At 43.3% G+C, this 8,086-nt stretch overlaps 1 long non-coding RNA gene across 14 annotated transcripts; it reads left to right on the top strand.

Annotated features, from left to right (window-relative positions):
- Window positions 1-3,201: 3,201 nt before the first annotated feature.
- LOC123110888 (uncharacterized) lies at window positions 3,202-8,010 on the top strand. 14 transcript variants are annotated; one of them, XR_006453774.1, is made up of 6 exons: window positions 3,204-3,697; window positions 3,843-3,974; window positions 4,082-4,812; window positions 5,038-5,116; window positions 5,630-6,806; window positions 6,890-7,215. It is a non-coding gene; the product is annotated as an uncharacterized lncRNA (long non-coding RNA). The 14 variants fall into 14 exon arrangements; XR_006453767.1 differs by having other exon boundaries at window positions 4,082-5,116; window positions 5,630-6,444; window positions 6,680-6,806; XR_006453773.1 differs by adding an exon at window positions 7,951-8,010 and having other exon boundaries at window positions 3,205-3,697; window positions 4,082-5,116; window positions 6,890-6,961.
- The last annotated feature ends 76 nt before the right edge of the window (window positions 8,011-8,086 follow it).

Genomic DNA, 8,086 nt, shown 5'->3' with positions numbered 1-8,086 from the left:
TCAATTTTCTTTAAAGATGCTTCTTACATTACATAAGTAATATAGCACAAGATCCATGCGCACGCTTTATCTGTTACAGCCTCATGGCCTGATTGCCTAGTTATCCAAAACACCGCCGATATTCTCGGTAGGTGAAGTAGATAACACTTTTCAGCCCTTAGCCGAAGAGGGAGAAGCCGACGGTCGGTTAAGACGCATTGAAAGTTTGGGCGAACGCAAATATTATATAAGTACTTCGGTACATACAATCATTATACATAAAATTCTTTTACCCAAGTCACTTGGGGGCCCTTAAATTAATATGAGCCGTTTTATAATAGATGTTTTCTTCTTAGTCGCTGCAAAGTCTTTTTCTACCACTCCTTTCTCAACTCAGGTGTATGATCAATAGCCGGTAGCCTGGTTTCTCTCTAAAGCCGCTTGTGTTTAGTTGCCTAAAATGGCCTAAGAAACACTCCGCCTTCGAGATAGGGAGGTTGAAGCTGAAGGCTGACCCACTTGAAGTCCGGAGATCGGATGTGTCATGTCAAAACACGACGAAAGTGCAATTTTAATACCAATTTCGTATTGGCACCAAAATAGGTTATTCAATCTAGACTGGGACATTCTATTGGTTGAGGTGTTCGGTGTGAAACTCTTTCCTAAAACTACATTTCGGCATCTTTCCTGCTGAACTCCACCTCGGTATTGTCAAAACATACAAGACAGATGAACTAGTTCTCGAGGAGGTGCGATCCTAGGGTCGGCCATGTTGCCCAACCCAAATTTCTGAGGGCTACTGCATTGACAATCCAATGCAGACAATTTAAGTGCAATATAGTTTCCGATGAGATTATGATCCTCTGGCTGGTCAGTTGCACCCAACCTAAGTCTCGAGGACTGTGCACATCGCTTTTTGTGTCCCAAAGTATTCTCCCGAGCTAGGAGTTGATCCGCAGGCCAATTTTGTGAATCAACCTGAGTCTCAGGGGCTACTTGGATTAGCGGTCTTATGTCATCCTTCAGGTGCATCTCGGGTTTTAGACCGACACACACCTTGAGAGCTACTGGCTACATATCTCGGCAGGGAATAAATTGCACCAATCGAAAATATTCACAAAAAATCAGCCTACATTCATGGTGGTGCACCACCTCGGAAGTAGTCCGGCATAAAGCGCGAGCGCCAGTGGCTGGCTCCATAGAGGGCATTTCCGGCATTAAGCTCGGCTGAATTCGTTCATTCTTTTAAAGACATGGGTAGTTTATGACACCTCGGACGCTAACCATTGTTAGAGCTCGAATGCAGTCTGGCGTTGAAGCTTGGAAGCGGCCTGGCATAAAGCTCGGATTCGAATGGCTCGTTCCATAGAAGACTACTCCGACATTTAAGCTCGGGTGAACTCATTCAAATTTTCAGAGGCCAAGGTAATCTATGATCCGTCAGATGCCGACCATTGTCGAAGCTCGACTGTGAAAAGACGCCTCGGATTTAGTTCAGTGTTGGAGCTCGGACGCAAGAGGATACCTTGAATGCCGAAGAGTGTTGGAGCTCGGCTGTGAAAATACGCCTCGGATTTAGTTTGACATTAGAGCTCGGACACAAGAGGACGCCGTCGCACGGGAAACACTTCAAACCCCTGGTGTGGCGTAAAAAACTTACAAGGCATTGATAAAGGCTGATCACTTTTTTTTACGGGGCTGATAACTTAAAGGGGCTCCTCGGATGCCCGACATGTAAACTCTTCGGATTCAGCTCGGTGATCATCAAGATCGGACATGGGAAGATTTGTTGAACCAATTTTCAAGACCGACGACCGAAGACAAAGAATTATTCAGAAGAACCGAGGAGCGTCTTCAACTTGAAAACCGGTTCAGGGGGCTACTAACGGTGTCCTGGACTAGGGGTTAGTCACCATGTCGTCTGCCGACCAGTGGGTCGATTGGGCGGAAGCCCCCCATGATGATTCACTAATGGGCCACTTCGGGCAACCCATGCCGAATACAAGGAGAATTCCACAAGACTTTGTGCACAAGACAAGGACTCCTCTAAACCCTAGGCCTACGGTGCATATATAAACCGAGGCCAGGCTAGTCAATAGACAATCTCATATTCATTACTACAATGTCGTGGTAGATACCTGTACTATGTACTATCCTCATATCAATACAATCAAAAGCAGGATGTAGGGTATTATCTCCTTGAGAGAGCCAGAACCTGGGTAAAATCATGTGTCCATGTTACCATCGCTCCAAGACGCCTAGCTTAGGACCCTTACTACGAGATTCGCCAGTTTTGACACCGACATATAGCACCTCGTTGTACCAGTGATACTACTACTTTGTAATATTCTAATCTTCACTCTTCTAATGCTGCAAGATGATTCAAGATGCTAGTCTTTGATAGGCTAGGCTTTCCCTTCTCTTCTGGCATTTCTGTAGTTCAGTCCAAAGATATAGCCCCATTCCTTTGATACTGGTGCATACTTAGTATAGTTCTGATGCAAGTCTTGCGAGTACTTTGGATTAGTACTCATGGTTTCTTTGCTAATTTTTTACCCTATCCCCGAGTGTTGTGATCAGATGTCGGAGTCCAGGAGCCAGATGCCACCACTGAGGACTACTACTACCCCAAGGGTGCCTACTACTACGTGACAACCGCCGATGACCAAGAGTAGTTAGGAGGCTCCCAGGTAGGAGGCCTTCCCTTTTCGATCGTTGTTGCTTCCGTACTAGCCTTCTTAAGGCAAACATGTTTAACTTATGTCTGTACTCAGATATTGTTGCTTCCGCCATTTCGTTGGTATTCGAGCTGATGTATTCGAGCCCTCGACTCTCCTAGCTTGTAATATAAAGCTTGTATGACTTAATTTGTGTTCAGAGTTGTGTTATAATATCTTTCCGTGAGTCCCTGATCTTGATCATACACATTTGCGTGTATGATTAGTGTAAGATTGAATCGGGGGCGTCACAAGAAGTGTATTGTGGTATTTAACAATAATGAGGCTAGCCAATTCGCATGGAGAAGGCTCCCCCGATCGGTTCCTTCGATGGCCGTTAGATCGTGGTCAACTCGGTCCTCTGATTTGTTTTGTCCGTTCGATCTTCACCTTACAGTAATTTCCTTTTTACCCCACGGTTCTTTTGTTTGTCCAATGACTGGTGGGTTCGTCTCGCAAGTGCATTGGCTGGGTGAGGTGCGCCCATGTGCGATTGGGATTTTTCCAGTCTGCTCCTCGCGTGCGACGTGCGTCCTAGGACCGCCCAATTCCCGAGCCCGCACCCCTCCTTCCTCCTCTCTCCCTTGTCAGCCGCCACAGCAAGAACCGTAGCCCCCTTCCATAGATCCCCATTGCCGCCGCCCCTCCCGCATCTGTTCTCTCCTTCCTCTCTCCGTTGTAAGCCGCCGCTACAACTCCTCCCTTCCCCGTCTTTGTCCGTGCAGCCGACCAACTTAGCTCCGCCCGAAGATCGCTGCCTCCCCAGTTCATCATCCCTCCCTTGCTGCTCTGCTTTCACCAGGGATGGACGAATCCATGCACCCCCTCGCCTAGAACCGCTAGGTGAAGAACATGGACGAGCGTGAGGGTCGGAGGCAGCCACCAGGCGACGGATCTGGCGCGGGGTTACGGGTTTCAAGACCCTCGTGGTTGACATCCTCTTCGCTTCTTCCTCGTGCTGCTGCATCCCCTCGGTTCTTCCCCTGTATAATGTGATGCAGGTGCTCCTCGCCTCCCCATCTCATTTTCTCTCCACTCTCTCTCTTTCCACATATACTCTTGGTTTTAGATCTTTCTCGGCCATGGTACTGCAAGTTATGTTTTCTCATTATCAGTTGATTCAGTTTACTATTTTTACGACTGCAGATTACTTGTGATTTTCGGCATAATCAACTTGTCAAGGAGTGGTGTCAATGGAAGCCGTGACAGTCATTCTGGTGACATATGCACATCAGGTTCTAGAATTAAGTTGTCCTACTAGGAAATTTTCTACAAAAGGTTACATTTCTTTTAAACATAATACACTTATTGTGTCGCTTACCTACTTCCAAAGAGAGTTTATATCAGAGGAAATGTTCATTGTTTCTACTCTGTTTATATTTCAGGTTTGCATGTTCAGTCAATGGGAAATTGGTAGCAACTTTCCTGCACTTTTTGGATGCATAGCTTTGATAGTTTTGCTTGCGGTGCCTAAATTACAGCCTGCCAATGGCGTGGAGTTTAGGTAGCTAGCCCATGCATTGGGAAGAGTTTGGGCGGGTCGCGGTTGATATCGGACCTGTAAATGAAGAAATTTTCATTGCAATGGGCATAATTAATGTTGTGGTGGGGCTTAGTTGCACGCTCGTTGGTCTGCCCAGGGCGAAGGAGTTCACCGTGGTGGACACGCCACTCCTGGAGCGGCTCTTCTTGTTCCTGCCGCCTAATGGTGTGGTGGGGCTTAGGATCGCTTGTGCTCCCAACCTGCGGGTGCTCGCCTACTAGACACAAGAGCTTGCATGCTACAGATTGGTGTCAGCATCATTGGGGCACATCTCTTGGGTCTACATCTCTCTTGCAACTTGAAATTATTCCATTGACATTGATCCAACCACCATGTTCTTCTTTGTGATTAGAAAACTATCAATGACTTGTGATAATAATGTTGCTTTAGCTGTATCTCATTGCAGTCTCTAAAAATTATTCCAGTAATCCCTCTTCTTCTCTTCTCTTCCAGTAACTATCAATACCTAGTGGTGAGTTCAGTGGTTGCCGCCTCCTCTTCTCTTCGAATCCAGTAATCCCTCTCGTGAGTGCATCAGGGGATGTCGTGCCCTCGACTACGGTGAAGCACCAGGTCCACTTGAGCTCCTCCTTCAACCTGCGTGTGTGATTTCTTCTTTTTCCATGAATGCACACATTTGAAGCTTTTTTTGGTTCCCTCATCTAGATTTCTTCTGAAGTGTGCAGATTGTTATTCCATATCAGGGAGGAGAATATTCGTTTGAAGGACTCATTAGGCCCATAATATTTAGCTTGTAATTTCTATGATTCATCCATATGTCTAATTCTAACCTTACAGATCAACCTATCTCTCCACCCTTCTAAATCTGGCGCTGCTACATTTCAAAATCTCGTATGTATGAGATTTATTCTTTTAGGTATATTTCTACTTGAAAGAAGTTCACATTTATTTTCTTATTAGATGAGCCTGCTTCCGTTTGCTGGCTATACGTAGGTTGCAGAAATGAGAATACTTATGATATCACATGAATGAGATGTTGATGCCCTGTATGCTCCAAAATTGTATCATTAATCCCACACAATGGTTAGAAACCCAGTCGTTGACTCACAATAGACAAGACCATATTTCACATTTTGTGTAGTCCAACAAATAATACAGATGGACCCTGGTGATGGTTTTCCATATACTGTGATAGTAGTTTCCTGCATTGATTATTTATTGAGCCACCCTTCCGTTTTCAACTCGAATCGGTGCAATAGTTAAATAGATGTATTCTTGTCATTTAGCCCCAAAATTCAGTTCAGTTTGGATCTACATCTTTTGCCGACCCCTTTTCTTGGTACTGATTGACCTTTTTGTGTTAATATTTTTATTTGACTGCATTTTTTTCTTTAGTCCTTCCTCTTAGTGTATAATCCTGATTGTGCAGGTTTCTTTCCTGGCAGCGAATTTATGATTCAGACCATTCCATAACAAAATGCATATATGGCCTCACAGTCGGAGTTTAGCTTCAGACTGTCATCAAGTTTGTGTCAAATTTATTGTTCCATTTTTGGAACAGTGTACTTTCATGAGTATTTTTCTAACGAGTACATATAATACTTTCACAGATCATCTTACAAAATGTAAGTATAGAGGAATTAATATATAGAGGTTATGACCATCATGTAGAGTGATCTCTGAAGATGGATTGCAGATAAGTAGATTAACAATTTAGTACTGACCCTATTTCTGTTGATACTTTATTTTACTAGATCTTTCGTATTAACCATAAGCATAAAGGATATCATGTTGGGTTGCATTGCCATGTAAGGAATGGATATCCTAAACCTGAGAAAGTACCAACGCAGATTATAGTTTCTTAGGAATATCATCGTGTAGTTACAGCAAAGATGGCAAGCTGTAGCACCTTCTATAGTTCAGTTTACTATTAGGGATATCATTCAATCTTTGAACTATGTATTACTGTTATAAATTTGGCTAGGGAATCTGTCTCATTTTAATATTTCAATGAAGTGGTTGGGATGGAGAGGGTTTTTTACTTGACTACTTTCTGACTATATACCTTTCTGTTTTGTGCAAGTACAAAGTATTAGTAATTTTGGTCTGTCCAATTTTTGCAGGGATAATTGTGTGAGTCTGGTCCAAACTTTAAGACAATCACTTAATACATTTATGGGATCACCAACTTCTGGCGTTTGTTGAGACTAGCTAGGTGGGACCATGAATTCCAAGAAGATTGTGGTAATTATCCTACTTTGTTTGCAAGATTGGTTTCTAAAAATATCATGGTAGTTATAATTTCAGATTGCTGCTGATTTGACTGAATATGTTTTGATGGCTTTTAAGCTTTCATTCTTTACTGTGTGTAAAAGTAACTAATTCATTCCTAATTGAATCTTTCAATGGTTGATGGGAACACTACAGATCTTGCTTCTCTGCTTTTTAATGTTTCATATGTTTTCATGTACAAACCGAGGCGTGCGGGCACCATGTGTTTCTATCCCAGGTGCTAAAATCTTATGTGCCAAGGGCATTGTGATGGCGCGATGCATATCTCATGCAAGTGCTAGACATCCCATAGCCCCAAAGAGGAGGGCTCCAAGGTACTTTTGATTGAATGACTTGATTTGTTTCTCCTATGTTGTGCTAGAGGATTAACTAAAACTATGGCTCTGCTATGTATCAGGTTGGACAGCAAGCTTCACTGGATGAAAGCATTTCCCTTCTAAAACAGAGTGTTGCTGACATGAATGCACAAGTTAGTCTTGATACTAAGATGGTCATGGAATTGCTTGATCTATGCTAGGTCAACATGTTAGCCAACCACTTAAAAATAATCAATTGCATTTCTTCCTCTGAAATGTGAAACCTGATGAGTGATGACGCATCAGCAATTTAGCAATAGAAGATGTCAGTGAACACGAGTGCCCAGTCAAAAGCAATGAAACGCTAGATACTTTAGAGTGTAATTTTATATAAGAATAAATAAATGACACTCAAGTAATTAAGCAATTGTTGTTGAGGTATTGTCTCACCCTTTATCTGCTCTCTTTTAAACTGTGTAATGCTATGGGTTGGAGCTACAGGGGAGGAGGGAGGTAAGCGTGCATGCAAAGAATATTACTTACTTACGAAGCCTTTGATCCCAAACAAGTTGGGGTAGGCTAGATATGAAACCCTTTCACGAGGACTTCCCAGGAGGTCACCCATCCTAGTACTACTCTCGCCCAAATGGGTTTCATACCCAAAAGACTGGCTAGTTTTTACGTTGGCTCGCCAAGCCTATCACAACCCTTAGATATGAAACCCTTTCACGAGGACTTCCCAGGAGGCCACCCATCCTAGTACTACTCTCGCTCAAATCGGTTCCATACCTATGGGACTGGCTAGTTTTTACGTTGGCTCGCCAAGCCTATCACAACCCTCCTCCTTTACCCGGGCTTGGGACCGGCTATGCCTAGAAGACATAGGCGGAGTTGGATGCAAAGAATATTGTTCGGATAAAAAATTGGGTGCAAACTGAGTACTGATGGTGAGACTTATTCATTTGTTTATCCTTTTGCCCTTTTAATCAAGAACAATGTTCAGAGCTTGCATGGTTGCTGAAATTTAATTCTGTGAAATAGAAATATTAATACCATGCAATGATCAGTGCAGAGTAGGATAGTTATTGAGTTCTTCCTCAGTTTTCATTGACAAAAGGATTGAACTGTGTGATTTGTTCTAAACTTCTAATACAAAGTAAAGATGGTGTGCATGGGAGGAGCTTGAAGTGGCATTCCCATCTAGGGATGGCTGATGGCAAGGCAAGTTTCTCTCAATCCTTCTCCCCCCTTCACTCTTGAAGTCTATCAGAATAGATTCACCTTTGTTCTGATTTTTC

This window comes from Triticum aestivum, chromosome 5B (assembly GCF_018294505.1).
Source record: "Triticum aestivum cultivar Chinese Spring chromosome 5B, IWGSC CS RefSeq v2.1, whole genome shotgun sequence".
In the NCBI taxonomy this organism is placed as follows: domain Eukaryota; kingdom Viridiplantae; phylum Streptophyta; class Magnoliopsida; order Poales; family Poaceae; genus Triticum; species Triticum aestivum.
The sequence above is the reverse complement of the archived record's forward strand: the minus strand, read 5'-3'. Positions and strand labels throughout refer to the sequence as shown.